We start from the raw sequence: 16,192 nt of genomic DNA on the forward strand, positions 1-16,192 counted from the left end.
ATTTTAGGCTTAATATCAAGAAACCTTTCTTTTCCTATATTCAGTATTTTTCCTCTAATATGTTATCTTTCAATAGACAAATTTTTCAAAGTGTGTATTTCTAACTCTATCCCAGCTGTAACCAGGACAGTATCTAAGAATAAATGAACTATATTATGTGTGTAGAAATAATTGCACCTATTTCATTTTTAGCATAAACAGGAGATTTTTTAAAAAGTGAGATAAATTATAGAGGGAAAATCAACAACAAAAAGTAGGCTGAAATTTTAATTTTGTCATAATTAGAGAGAACTGAATTACCATAGTTTGGAGTTCTTATCAAAATCTAGACCCAAATTCATCCAGCCTGTTTACAACCATAAATAGAACTGTGTCTTACATGTGTCCATGCTTAGCTGAGTAAGTGATGCCATGTGATGGACAGCATCCAATATTTTCACTGTGAACAAAATTTGAGGAGCACCTTGGAGTGGGCATGCATCAAAGTCCAAGGACAGGCTTTAGGAAAGCACTGCCAATACCAAGTTCCCAGGCTCTAGCACAAGCCAAATGCTCTGGCAGCAGCCCTGCTTGTCCCACCCTCCTGCCAGCCACACACACTGTTTACTTGCCTATGCCCAGTCATGCTCCTCATTCCTGGCCTCTTGTTTCAGAATAGGGAATCCCATATTCTGCTCCTTGCTTTTTTTCTTTTTTTTTTTAAAGGCACTAATTTCTATGATCAATTGCTGTAAAACAGTGTAAAAAGTCCTTCTAACAAAGACTGGGAATGTCATCTCCACCTTCTTAGCACTGCAGGGTCCATATTCCTCTGTAGAATTGAACTTAGCTGCTTCCTAATATGAAGGAGTAACTGCCTTTCCCTGTGATACACTCAATTCCATATTTTGTTCCCAGGCATGTGTAGATACACAGAAACCCACTCTCTAAAATTAGATTGTGAAAGTACTGTTTATAACTGGGTGCTGTCTTCAGGAGCAATTTTGCAGATTACAGCTGAGCCAAATGTCCATCCATAATAAACACCTTTAATTTCTAACTTTCTCATGGAAGTAAGACATACTTTAAAAATTAACCCGCACTTATGAATTTAATTCAGAAATGTTTCATACCTTGACAGTATCCAGAGGTGATAATGCCAAAGTAACTGTCAGTTTATTCAGGCTGATAGTCTCTGAATTAACTACATATATATGCAGCCAGCCTCACAAAAAATAAACTATTCACCAACTACAGACAACACATTTGGAATGTATCTCATTTTTACATAGCCTATTTTTAATTAATTTTTGTCAATTTCTAGATATTACAGCATCACAGAATCATCTAGGTTGGAAAACACCTTGAAAAATCATCTACTCCAACCATTAACCTAACACTGACCGTTCTCAAATATTATTCACTAGATAGCAATGTACCTTAATATATACACATTATTTTTAACAGAAGCTAATATTAGACATTAAAGAAATACCCAAAAACTATACATTGGAGAAGTGTTCCTTTAGAGAAAGGTACCATCATTTTGCATAAACATAGTGGAAATTGTAGATATAGATATTTCAAGAAATCCATTTAACCAATATAAGTCCATCACCTGCTGAGATGAAAGACATACTCCATTTTAACTCCTGATACCACCTATCTTTGTTTTATGACCAAAACTGTTCTAGTGACATGTAAAAAGAACATATATTCATAATTTCAAGGTTCAATAGATTCACTGGCTTTAGTGAATGTTTTTTGTGGAAGTAGCTGGCCTAGTTATGCAAAACAGAAACCACACATCAATTTTTGGATAGCATTTATGGCAGTTAAACAGAAATGGAAGAATGTTATTTTCCCCCAAGTTCAGTCTATGTTCAAGTTTCTATGGAAACCCTGAACACCTGCACAGAGAAAAGAAGCAAAGGGTGAAACTGTTCTCCCTGTTTTCCACCATTTCCCCTCTTTTCTCTTTGATCCGTGCAGAAGTGTTTTATGTATAATTCACTTTCTGCTGTCCTCTATTTCTCCTTTCACTCTTCACATATCTCCAGGCCTGGGGAAATTTCCCTCATTGTATTGCTTCCCATTGGCTATCCAGATGATTCTGAAGTGTGATGACTAATATTTAAACATTTTCAGGTGCCTGGTCTTCATGATATTATACGTTCATTTATTTCAAGTAAGCTAGGCACAGGAAAAAACCCGTCAGAAGAGCCAAGAAAAGTACTCAGGGCTGGCAACTACAACTTACATGATCTCTGGGAGATCTTCCTTGGTGGCTGCTTAAAAACTCTGGGTTACACTCATGTGAAATCTCAGAGACTGTACCAGACAGAGCCAAAAATGGATATAAATGACACACATCAAAGAGATCTCTAAAGAGCCTTTGAAGAGTTAGATTTGTTTCTCTTGAAACAAAAGACTACAAACTAAGTGAACTAAGCACAAAAAGTGTTACATACTTAAAAGCAGTTTTACCTATAGACTTCAGATGCTTGAAGAAATGGAGACTAGGAGCACAAATGCAACTCTCATATTGTCACCCAGATTTTTCTTTCCTTCTTCTCTAGACTGAGGTGCAGCTTAGCCCTGCCTACATGTATAAAGCAGTGGAAATTTCAGTTTCATTAGCGCCAGTTGCTGAATGATTTTGAAAACACCTACTTATTGTAAGTAGATATAGCTATCTAATATATATATTTTATATATATCACACATTATATATTTTTATATACAATATACATTATACATACATAATATATATTATATACATTATATATTTTTATATATATTATACACACAAAGACACTGGACAACTACAGTTATTGATTATCATCTCTGGAGTGATATAAATGCTCAGTTGTTTGCAGTAACCTAGGATAAAAAGTTCTGCTATACTTACAGTACTTTTCTTCAGCTGTCCATTTGGAACTGTGCAGAAATCAGAAATGGCATTCTGCCTTTGTATATCCACAAAGGCCTATAGATACACACTGACTGGTAACAATTAAAAAAAAATTATGGAATTTCTTTCTGTACATGCCGTACAATACTTTGTGTCTCCATTAGCCTTTCTAATACTTAGATACCTCTTTGGAACATGATGTCCTGCAACAGGACACATCCAACTGCCCAGTATGCTGTGCCAATTGCTTTTCACTGCTACAAACTACTTGTTTTCATCTATTTGTTCCCAGTGCTTTTCTTATACCAGGTGATTGTACTTATGTCACGTGATGCTCATCTTCAGAAGTTGAACTTTTTCTTCTGATAGTACTTCTGTATTTTGGCAAATTTTTATGTCCCACTCCCTCAAAATATTTGCTTGGCAATAGTCATGTAAGTACAGACTGGGCTAACGCTGGTAGTCCTCCACAATATCAAATATTTTAGCAACAGTACCTTTAAGGAACAAGCACGCCGCAATGCCATTTTCTCCATTTTCATCCAAGAATGTGTCTAAATAATTTTTGTAAACTTGCTTCTTGTACACAAAAAGCACATGGATGGCTTTTTGAATGCAATATTCCAAATGCTGTGGTTGTTTCAAGAAATAGGGTTGCTATCTGAGCACTCAATTACCAATGACAGTGTGTAGATACTGGTTTTGTGCATATTTAAGATTGTAATTGTAGTTTCTCCCCATCAGTACAAATTATTTTCTTACTTATTATTACTGGCACATTTCAAAAGGAAGTACACTTTTTCAAAACAATATTTTTTATCTTGTGTATTACAAATACTGATCTTGAAGGTATAGTTCAGTAAATAGCAATCAATAATACATCACTTAAAAAAACCCAATAGACTGCTTTGATCCCAATTTGATAAACTGTGTGAATTGAACTGCATTTCCGTGTGATAAGATACAAGCCTCTTATACGGAGGAAACAGTTGATGAAGGTATATGCTACAGCTGTGTGAAAAAATAGATCTTCAAAAGCTCTAGATGAAGCGAATAAGTGACATTATGTATGCAGTCGCAGAAATTCTCAATTGACAGTAATTATCTTGTTTGCACACCAAATCGGTATTTTGTCACACAACTTCAGGAACCTTCCATGTAGCACATACCATCACTTTTTCAGTGGCTCACCTCTTCCCTGAGGCTTTGGAATTAAAATAACCATCAGTCAACCTTACTTACACAACAAAGGTTTTCCTTCCGATGAGTCTGGTGCATTTCTGAGAATAATTCAATGGAAGACTTGTGTGACTAAGCATGCAGCTGATCTGAAGTGCCATTTATGTAAGAAGAGTGGTACAAACAAAATCGCTGCATATTTTCTCCTAAGCTACTTAATTAGAAATGTTGAAGAATTCTTTTTGTAGATGCAGCTTATTTCTTTTTGATCAAACACAGTTAAAGGATTTGGTACTTCCCTTTGAGGCTTTATATTAGACACAAATTTCTTCTATGTAAAGTCTTTTAAAAATTGTCACTGTACTTCTAGTCCACATGTAGATCAGGGAATCTGTGCAGGAAAAAAAATGTATTAACACCATCTATTTGAATGATAGAGCTACTTGCAAAATGCATAAAAAAAATGCAAATCATATTGATGTCATTGATTATCATTTGATACACTATAAATAGTGTTTAAATGCATAAAACTTTAGGAAATAGGAAGTGAAACTTACTGAAGTCCTCATAGTTGAAGTAATTTCTTATAAGTACCATCAGGGGTAAGAAACAAACAAACAAAAGGTAAAGAGAAATTGAATTTTTAGAGGGTACTTTTTCACTCTTCAAGCTTCTAGATCTGATTTCCTTTCCAGAGATAGGACTAGCAAACGGTCCCCAGAAAGGTCTGCAGGATGCTTATGAACAAACTCTTTTGGCTTTCCTAGTGGAGTATTAAGTTGCCACATGGATGGTGCATCAAAGCAGAACATGTTTGGGTGAAGGAGGCACATGTGTGACCTGAAGGGTAACTCCCAATGGCATCAGAACTGTCCTTCCAGATTAATTTCATAAATTTGCTTCTGCTCTAAAAACTGTGTATTCAATTCAAACTGTTTCTTGCATAAATTTTCACTTCCCTGTTTTTAAATTAATTTGGAATCATTTATATACCGGTTAGTATCACTACAGTGCCCTGGAAACTTCAGTGGTAACATTTTTGCAAACACAAGCATTGAGAATGCTTCTGAATGCTTAATAAATCCTGCCAAGGAAAATTCCTTAAGAGTAGAAAGAAGGAGGAATGGAACAGTTCATCACTTCCACCTCATGAGTCCTCTGTTAGATAAAGATGACTGAAAATTAATAGATTTTTAAATATTGATAGTCTTGTGTTATGATTATGACACAGTAGAACTGTGAACAGTAGAACAGAGCAACTAAACTCAGTATTACTTGTAGACATCACTGATGAAGTAAGGAATAGCTCTTATTAGGTATAAAGGTAATAAAATCTAAGTAGGCAAGGTAAAGGAAAATATGAACTGTTGCTTCCATTTTGCAGTTACAATAATTAAGATATTAAGAGATTTCTGGGTGACAAAAATTGAGGCAGAAAAGGAATTTTTTCTAGTTTCAGGTGTCTCATCCTCAAGACTATCCCTGTTCTTCAAAAGAAAAAGGTTTTTTTATATATATATTTATAGATGCAAGGTTTGCAACTGATGAGAAAACTTCATTTAAATACTATGAAGCACCTTGAATTTGCTATATATAAAGTATGTGTTAGTTTATGATTTTGCACATTAATTGACCATGAGAGAACTACTGGGACATGAAAATAGTTGCTCCCTTTTATTTATTTATTTTTTAATACTCTATTGCATGGATCACAGCACCTTATTATGTTGTTGTTTATTTACATTTTGACTAATTAGTGATTTATCACTTGATCTTTCACTTCACTGAATTCCTTTTAAACTGTGAAAAAACGAGCAGTAATATCTAAATATCTTTACTAGTCATAGATAAAAATGAAAGCCACAGTAATATTTTTGCAAATTAATCAAAACATATTCAACTAGAGGAAACACTGTTCCCTCCAGTCTGAACTCATTACACATGGTACAGTGGTGACATACATTAGCTTCTCCATTAGGGAGTTAACGTGATCAAGTTCCTACAGGCCAGCACAAGTTGTCACTTCATATTGTCTTTTCCTTTGGACACAACTGTTTCTAGTTTCCTCTGGATGACACAACAGAGTGCAAAACTGCAGAAAGTTAGCACTTGTCATCACAGTGAGTTATAAGCCATTTAATTAAGAAAGGCAGAAATGTGCAAAGAAATGAGCAAGTCTCACACTTTTCTGCTTCCTGTCAGCACAGACATAACTCAGTCTGGGAGACTGTAGAACTTGGTCTAATGAAACATGCAACCCATAGACAATTGCCTTTAAATGAGAAATGAATTTCTTTCCTATTCTGCTGTTACTGAGGAATAGAAAGCTGTGGCCATTTTCATATAGGTTTATAATTAATTCATTAAGACTGCATGACCCTACTCTCCGAGGCTGCATAATCACCATGACATTTCATATAATGCACAAAATATTGATGAAGCACAACAGTGAGCATCTACTTAACTTACAAGCCTCTGGATTGGTGCTTTAGTGTAAAGTGATGTAATAAGTAAAACAGTTACTAAGACTAAGCACTGGTACATTTGCGGTACTAGATTTTAGGTTGAACTGTACAAGTTAAGACAGTTACAAAACATTTTGAAAGAATACATATATACGCACGTCTATGACTTCTTTAGATTGATACAAAGTGGTTCATTAATTTTAACTGCAGGAAGCAACTGACACAAAATAATTAATAGTAGAGGAAATATTCTTGTATAAACAGAAAGACATGCTACCACTGTTACGTCAGCATATTTCATATGTGGGCACTGGATATACGACTAACATGGAAACAAGATTCTTATACACTTCCAGCATCTCCATTTATTCAAATATTCACTGCTGTAGTTTGCCGCTGAAATACCTTCAGCTCTGTAGGTTTCAATACATTACCACATTTGCAAAGTGCAACTTCAATATTTTCTGACAACCTGTACACTCATTTCTTCCCTTTAATCACTCCTGACGCCAACCGTGTACTGTCTCTGAGAGTGATGCTTTCTCTCCTTCAGCTGGCTGAGAGACCTCATGCCAAAATCCAAACCTTTATTACTTTTGGAGACTGTATCAACAAAAGAACCTTGCATTTAGGAAACTCCAAGTTATATCAAATGACATTGTTTTCCTAATTTCCTCAGCAACAGGCAAGATTAAACACAGTCTTTTTTTCTATCTTTTTACCAGCTTTTGATTGAAGTTCAAGGACTCATTGCTTTTGTTTTGGGATTTTCTGTGTTCTGTCTCAGGACACGACAAAGATTCAGCAACACCCCAGGAGGAAAGCCTTTGCTTCTTCAGCAGTGGAGCCTGGACTATGGAGTACATTCCTCCAGAACCTCAGCAAGCTGTATCTTTTCTACTTTCCAACCTCAGAAAAATCTCCTTTCCAAACACTGTCCCTATTTCTACTTTGTCTCACCCGAACACAACAATACAGAGTAAAACACACCCAACATCATAGACACAGTAGCTCTAATACCATATTCAAAATTCAGAGTCCCCATGCTTTTTTGCTGAAGAAGAGGTGAAAGAAGTGTATAGCCATACTTTCTGGACATTACGCAGACAAAGATACTGATAGCACATCATAAAAACCCATATAGAAAAGAATTTTGAATACTGAAAAGATACAAATGCCATAAAGCATCTCAGGATGCACTTAGTGTGAATTTTGTTACTTTGCCACATATCTAATTCATACCTTCTTTCCCAGCTTGAGAAAGATACTCTGAAACAAGTCCCATTTGTTAGATGTAATTAACTACTTCTGGAGCATTTAGACACCATCTACTTTGGAATCACGTTTAGTGATGTGACTGAAATAGAGAACAGCACAGCATTGTTCTCTGCTTAGAGAAGAATATTTTCTGCATTGCATGATCTACTGAGTAAATATTGCAAAATAATCTCTGTGAATGAATTTGCAATAGAAAGGAAACACCATTCATTATCAGAAAAAAACCAAGGAATTCAGAGCTTGCTCAAGAGCATACACTGAAATAAATATTGCAGGAAGAGGATATGCAATTAAGAAATCCCAGAGAAAGAATGTAACATCATTTTCTTTCGTCACCTAGCCCACCACACACTTAACCTTGGACCTCTGCCTGCCTGCTGCTGCCTTTTACAGAATTCAGAATGAGGATGGCTGACAGCTTGCTGAGCTCTACATCCCTTGCTGTGCAACTTGCACAGTGCACAGAAGAGTTGAAAATACTCTTTTTTAAAATTTTTTTGTTTATACAAAGTTTCTCCATACTTAAAGTTAGAGGCGTAAGTTGCAGTTAGGAGTGTAAGTTATAATTAATAACAAATAGCGGTCCAAACCAGCTTCCACCAAAATGCTGAATCTTACTTTTCCTCAAGTTTAAAATAGCAGTTTCTAGGATTCTGGTTTTATGCTTGTGTAGTTTCTTGAATCAACTCTCTGTACACCAAGTTCATCAACTGCAGACTCTATTTTATTTAATATTGTATTGTTCTACCTAGAAAGCCTAATTTCTTCAGCTAAAAGGAAAAGTTGTTAGTTTATGATCTTTTGTGTCCTGGCAGAAACAGTTGTGCCCAGCTGAACACAAAAAGGCCCTTCTTAATTACCTTGTCCAGTGAGTCCCACGGTGTAGCCAGGCTTTGTAAACTTGTTATAAGAATTAATTAGGAAAAAAGCCTTGAAAACAAATTTAATTATATGGCCTCTGAAATGTCTACAGCAGGACAATAGTACCATCAGGAGAAAAAAGTGGTAGGCTACTTTCACAAGACAGAACAAAAAATATCTACTTCAGACTTACTTGAAAATGGTCTAATGGTGAAAAATTTGTAAATCATAAAAAGGATCCAATAGCGAGAAAAGCAAGGCCATGTAGATATGATCCTCTAAGTTAAGGACTTCAGCTTTGTTTCTTTATTCTTATAAATCTTTTATTTTCTATATGATTTGCAAAATCCCACTAAATATACCATGTGTGATGATTTAGAAGAGTTCAATACTGAATTATTGCCTTAAAACAAACTTTACAGTTTTCTGATATGACCATATCTGTCATTTCCCATGGTGAGAGAGATGAACTGATCTCACAGCACTGTCTATGCATGGATATCTCGGTCTTTCCAGCAGACATCTTCACAGATCAAACAGAAAGGCACACAGGTCCTAACTGGAATTGTCATTAGGGCAAGATAAAAAGCAAAAACTAGGATTGATGAAAGTACTTTGTCAGTTCATGCCAAGTTCTTTTGATAGATCAGGGAAACCTAAAAAAAAAAAATTACTTTGAAGCATTTAGAAATCTAACATTTTTTTAAAAAATCATTATTAAACACACATTTTAAAGTATCTCTGATATACTAAAATGATATTATTTAACCATTTTCAATGTTTTAATTTTTCCAATGACAGATTAATTATTGATGTAGTATCAATATCTGGGACCTCTAGCCTGACTGTACCTTGTCTACAGCAACTGCTGCAGTACTTCTGCAGGTAGGCTGCATATATATTAAGAACAGAAAGCTCATTTGCTGATTATTTTCACTAAAAGAAAAGCTAGTTTACAAGAACTTCTGAGAAGCTCCTTTTCCAATGATGATTCCATGAATTAACCCTTAGCACAGCCACAAAATTCTGCAATCAACTTTCAAAATACACATACACATTAGAGATTAAGGACTAACATCCACTTGGAACGAATGTCATGGATGTTTTTGCTGTTAAAAAAATTTGAAGTCAAAGCCAAGAAAACTACTACATGTAAGTAGCAGTTAACTTACGTAGTGTCTTACTGTGAAGTGCAGTCTTTCGTAGCATTTTGAACAATGGCTTTGGCCCTGCTGTACCATTACCTGCCAGCTAAAATGCTTAAAACATCATAAAGTGTCCTCATACTTTAGATGTGAAAAAGATGCTAAAGTAGTTAAGTAAATTTCTAAAATATCACTAAAAATACTTAGAATTTGTAAGGATGGCTGTACATATATAAAGAAATAGAGTCCATTTATATACTGCAGTATTAATCTCATGTCAGTTTGTTTCCTTTAAGAAAATAAACTAGCATATATATTATGTATTATCACCTTTGTTTTACTAGTCTTGTATTTCAGCTGTATCTCGTACAGATTATATTTATTTTGGCATTATAAAAAGGACTATGCAGATATTGAACAATAAAATAAATCAAAGCTAAAAATAATTTGATCACAATTTCCAAACTTTTGGAAATATTACTTGCATCTACTGTAAATACTGTAATTTACAGTGACAATATACAACAGGAATTTCCCTCATTCAATCCAAAATACCCTGTTATGACTCAATTTCTTATAAGGAATTATAACTATGATATAATAGTTTATGGCAGGCACACACAATACAGATCTAAGAAATAGATTATGAATTTTATTGTTGTTTACAATATCTGAAGAAAACCCTACCTGAAACTATAATTACATATCAGTAGCACTGGTAGGTTGCATGATAATGGCTTTTAAAATAAAGGAACAATATCATTGCTGAAATAAGGTAAATTTGATGTTACAGTTTGGTAGCCTTCATCTGCTTCTGGTTGCTGTAAATGAAATAAATGAAAAAAGAATCCAAACAGAGAAATACTTTCCCAAATACGTAATACACATTTTAAAGAAATACCATAATTCGGCACACTTTAGCAACATATGATTTCATGGGAAAATGGAACATTTGTGTTGAACAGATATGTGCTGAATGTCTTTCTGGCTAATACAAAAAGCATTTCATTTTAGGCAGCTAGAAAGAAAAATATTTCTCTCCTGTTCTTGTTAAATAAGAAGCCTGGTAATAATGACACAGAAATACAGATAAATACAGATGTCATCAGCTTCCAGCCCAAATCTGAAGGTGATTAGGATCTACTTTTATAATGGCTTAGAACTTGATTTCTTCTGTATATTACAAATTTCAAATGAAGCTCAGTGAGAGACTAGATGAAAAGTAAAGACAAAATGTAATCCTGATCTTGAGCATTTCAGGTCCTTTTTTTTTTTTTTTTTTTTTCCTTTTGATCTGAGAAACTGGGAGGTCTGAGTAATTGAAGGAAACAGCATACCTTGACACAGTTATTGAGTCCCTGCTGAAAGGATGGCTTTGCTGGTTATGATGCACTGCAATTTACAGTCCAATATATTAAGGAAATCAAGACTGCTTTTATCACTACTGCGTCTTAAAGTGGGAGCTGCTGTAGGCTCATAATTTCCATTGAGCTGGATAACCTGCCCTGACTGCTTAAACTAGCTCTGGCCAAGCAGAAGCATAGGAAGAAATTGAAGCAGTCTGTATCAAGTATACAGATATCTCAGAATCATCCCATGAAAACCCAATATGTAAAACCTAAATTCGAATTCTGCTTTTTAATACTAATTTTTGATGAATGACAATTTAATTCCAAATCAAAGTTGAACCTGAATATGATCTAGCTGTGAAACATTTGTATTAACTGTGTCTGGTTTTACTCCTTTGTCCCCTTTGGTTTTGTTCTTAAACTGACTAGAAAACGTTAGGTCCGCAAAAGATTTTTGTCTAAAAATTCGTTCAGCCAGTCAATCCTCTTATCTTTTTATTTAGAAAAAATGGGCTCTCCCAGAGACTATAAAGGATTTCTGACCTAACAAAATATCTTACAGTTCCTCAGAGCACTTCTCTCATAAGTAATATGGGATTAAATGATTGTTTAGTTGAATCTTGGACAGTTCAGAAACATAAAAAGAGAACATATAAAGCTTGCTCCCTTTGACTTCTGTAGTGCTGTCAAGTTTTTGAAGATTTGTGTCAATGTAACGATTAAAGGACACACATACGGAGGAAAAAGCTGGAGATGACTCCAGTTTAGCAATTTTCAAAACTCTAAAGTTGCAAGAACTCACTGAAAAATGAGATATCCCAGCGTCAATCTCAGCCCAACCTCCTCTAACTCAGCAAGCTGTCACTCCTTGTCCTCAGATAAAATTAGGGCAACTCAGTCTTGCTGTGGGGCTGCTGTGGAGTCGTGTGTATTCTCTGACAGGGCTCTGGCAGTTGTCTCTAGCTAGCACCATGCTTAGCCGGCATTGCCTACCCTGGTGGCATGACTGGGCTCAGCAGTTCGCACATGGTTAACAAGTGCTGCTGCTGCCACCTAGTCAGGAACGTTTTGCCGTACCCAAATTATGTACTCCCAGAGAGCACAAAGAGGTTGTAACACTCACGTTTTAGCACAGTTTTAGTACGTTAATGACCTGATTAGTTTAGAAATGAATAGTAGCAAGCTGCTCTCTGGAGAGTCCATCTTGGATGGGAAAAGTCCCTGTAGCCAAGCATACACAGAAACTAACTTAGCAGCTTGGTTTGGCTGGAAAGAATACCTCAGCACTGCCAATATCTATGTATTTGCCATTAGAAATTAATTTTTTTCATCTAAGACTAAGACCAGTCAGGGAACAAAAAATATTTTTCTTTTAAATCACATTTAAGGTGTCATTTCTTTTCCTGTCAGCTTTCTCTGCTGCCTTCAGTTTTTTCCAGCAACTGGGGCTCAGAGCATGGGGTTTTTGTTTGTTTGTTTTTAAAAGCAAAGACACTTCCCTTGCCAGGTAGGATTTTCAAGTTCTTGCAGCTTTATTTTAAACAAACTCTTAGTTTTCTAGACACATATTAATGTTGTGAGAACACTCTTTCTGTCGCAAAGAATTGCAAGTATGGCTGCATGTGAACCACAACAGTGGGTGACAGATTTTGCAAGCTGGCTGTAGCCAAAATGTTAAATGTTGTGATTTCCTTAGTCCAAGGATCATATAAACATAATTTTGTTCTTCAGAAACTATGATTGGATGTGCTCATTTCCAATAACCTTTTAAGGGAAAAACCATAGGGCATGTTGTGCCTATGTGTTAATTCCCACAGATCAAACCAGGAGATCTATTCAGATTACGTTTATGCTGTAGAAGGGAGACTGAAAATTATGTATAGTTTACAAAATGGTTAATAACCACTTCAGATAAATCCTTAAAATTGATACATCAATTAATCAAATTCAAAATACCTTGTGGACTCATTCAAAATCAATAATTAATCTATTATTTTCTGTTTTGTGTTTTTGTGGGGTTTATTTTGGTTTTTTTAAAGCAGATTCTATTTTGACAGAACATTTAGAAATAAACCTAGTGAAAAATAGAAATGCTAATGTGACTAATAGCACAGTACAGGAAGGGTAATTACATGCTCCTGAAAAGTAGTATTATATGAGTTCTTCAGCTTTGATTAATTAACTAAATGTCTATATATAATGCAGAATTCTGATGGATTAAAATTCCAGTTCATGAAAGAACGATATAGTTTTGGGAGCATATTCCTCCTTCCCCAACCAAGAGGACAGCAAATACAACATTGTAGAAGAAATCAAAAAGGCTATAGAAATTGAAAAACCAATTATAATGAAACTTCAGTTATCCTGTTATTAGGATAATTAGGGTAAATGAACTAGGGAAATATGTTGATATTGAATTTTTAGACTGGCATTTTATATGTGTTCAAGAGCAGCCAGGTTGCAGAGTCACAGGAAGAGAAGCTTCTGGTTAAGGCTCAGGACTTCATTGAACATGTTATGTAGAAAAGGTACAGTGTTGCAGTAATCAAAATATCCTCAAATTCAGCTTCAATGTGAGTGCAACAACCTCCCAAAATAAGCTTAACAATATGTTTTCCTCTCCAAAGGAAAGCTACATGAAAACATTGGAATTTGTTGGAAAGAAACCAAGGGATCAAATCTTTGCAAGGTGGTGGATACAATTGAAAGACACTGGTACTGGAAGTTTGGAATAAATACATGCAAGTAAGACTTGAGAAAGGCCAAAATAAAACCAGCAGGATTCTTTTTTTCATATCGCTGCAAATCCTTACTTCTTAATTCACTGATGATTTGAGCTGTATGAAAGTTTACTCAGTAGAGCAGAATAAGTGCAAATCTAATTGTTAAGGGATTAAATAGAAAATTTAGAGAAACATCAAGAAATAAAAATAAATTTAATAAGAATGTAAAGACATGTTTCTCTATGTTTTGTGAGGAAGCAGCAAGCCAGGACTAGGTGCAAAGCATAAAATTAAGACTAAATTTTATCGCTAACGTTGTTTTTGTTTTTAACTCTGACCTCATTTGGACTGATTCACAGGATGTTAACTCCTCTGTAAGTCTCCAGGAAAGTGGATTCATTCCTTGCTATGTAATTCAAAGTGTATTTCTGCAAATCCAGTCTTAAATTGTTGTTCTAAGTATGAAAGACCCTAATAATACTGAAAATAGATAAAACCAGTTGATAAAGCCAGTGGCATGTGGTGTTCTGGCTTATCTATTAGAACTGCAAAAATCCAATACTTTGGAGTTAGATGATTTCAAATAACATTACTGAAAGCTCGAAATTTTCTGTTGAAGAAGAAGATATTTCTGAAACTTTGAATTAATTGCACACAAAGCTATGAAATTTCACCAATACTGAAACAGTGGTCCAGCAATTCAGCTAACAATCTTATCTCTCTACCCTTATGCACTACAAAACCTAGTTCATTAAAGAAGTCTTTATTCAGGAAGAAACAGACCTGACAAAAAAAAGGCAAATAGTGCATCCCTAGTAGAAATGTGGAACGGTGAAAAATTAACACTAATCCAAGCATAAAATACCCACACAATGGCAAACATAATTTTCTCCCTTTCAGTTTTCATGACAATTTGCAAGCCAGGAATCAGAGAGAAAATGCCAGTCCCAGCACAGTACCACAAACATACCCGGTGTCAGCATAAATCAAAGCACTTCACCTGAGCAGTGGCAAAAACACTTATAAAAAGCATCCTCCATGTTATCTGTGTGAACACTGCCTATAGATTACTAATGGTTTCTGGTTGCTCCCATGCACCATGAGAATCTATCACTATAACCATCAGGAAAAAATTCATTTCAGAGGAACCAGGCATCTCTGATGGCCCTGGGAGCTCTGCATCTTCCTCCTCCTCTCTCTGGGTAGGGAGAGAAGGAAGGGACATGGTAGGCTTTTTTACTTCTCCCTCTTAATTTCAATTTACCCTAGTAATATCTTGGGATTATTGCAAAAAGTTATTTTAGTTTATGAAAAACCTTTCTTAAAACACAAGACTCTGGCTTACTTAAGAGTGGAAAGAATACCATTGTTTTATTGTGCATTATCTATCATAACAGAAAAGCGTGATTATTGTACACAGTGTTATAGTGAAAACAGGACCTCAAAATCCATGCAGTAAATTCACAGCCATGAGCTGCTCACAGCTTTCACTCTGATGAAAACAACTCTGCATTTAGAGCTTTCAGCTGCCTCTTATCCTTTGCAGATACAAGCTCTTTAGAAATCTAAATCAGTGCTAGGTGTATCACCTTTTGCAATATGCATTATACCTCAATTGTTTGAGTGTTGAACAGCACCATGGGACAAATGGAGGAGTAGTTGTACAGATCAGTCATTTCCCATTTCTTTAGGCAAACAGAAAGCCATTATTCTCCTGAAGCTGTCTAGAGTGTTTAGGACTGCATGATGGCCTTGTGAATAATTTCTTTGGAAGACGGATTAATTTCTTCTAACACTGACTGAAAGTGAACCAGTTAACTTTGGACGGATATGGATGAGGACCAGGGATCAATTCTGTTTTGCCAAGTCCTTCTTCTACTGATCACCAAAAGAAGTTTATTTAAAAAAAAAAAAAATCTGGTAGTAATGACATCTTAAAAATCTATGAATTTCTAATAGTGGATTTAGAGGTATCTCATTTAATTTTAAAACAGATATTCATGAACGGTTACATGAGGAATGAAGATGTTACCACATCGCAGACTTTCCAAAGAGTTGCTTTCACTTGGATCTTCACTACTTACATAGAATATAAATTGACTTCATAAAAGGTCAGAAACAAATACAAAACAATTTGGATCTTGCAACCGGTTTCTTAATATTGAAAGAAATTAATGAAAATTTCCATCTACCTTGCACTGTGTTTGGGGGAGACATATGTAGTAATAAGAAGTTTGACCAAATGTGGAGGGGAAAAAGAATGGGAAATAAACCCAGAGAACTAAATGAACATTTTAAG

Source organism: Strix aluco, chromosome 7 (assembly GCF_031877795.1).
Source record: "Strix aluco isolate bStrAlu1 chromosome 7, bStrAlu1.hap1, whole genome shotgun sequence".
Taxonomy (NCBI): Eukaryota; Metazoa; Chordata; class Aves; order Strigiformes; family Strigidae; genus Strix; species Strix aluco.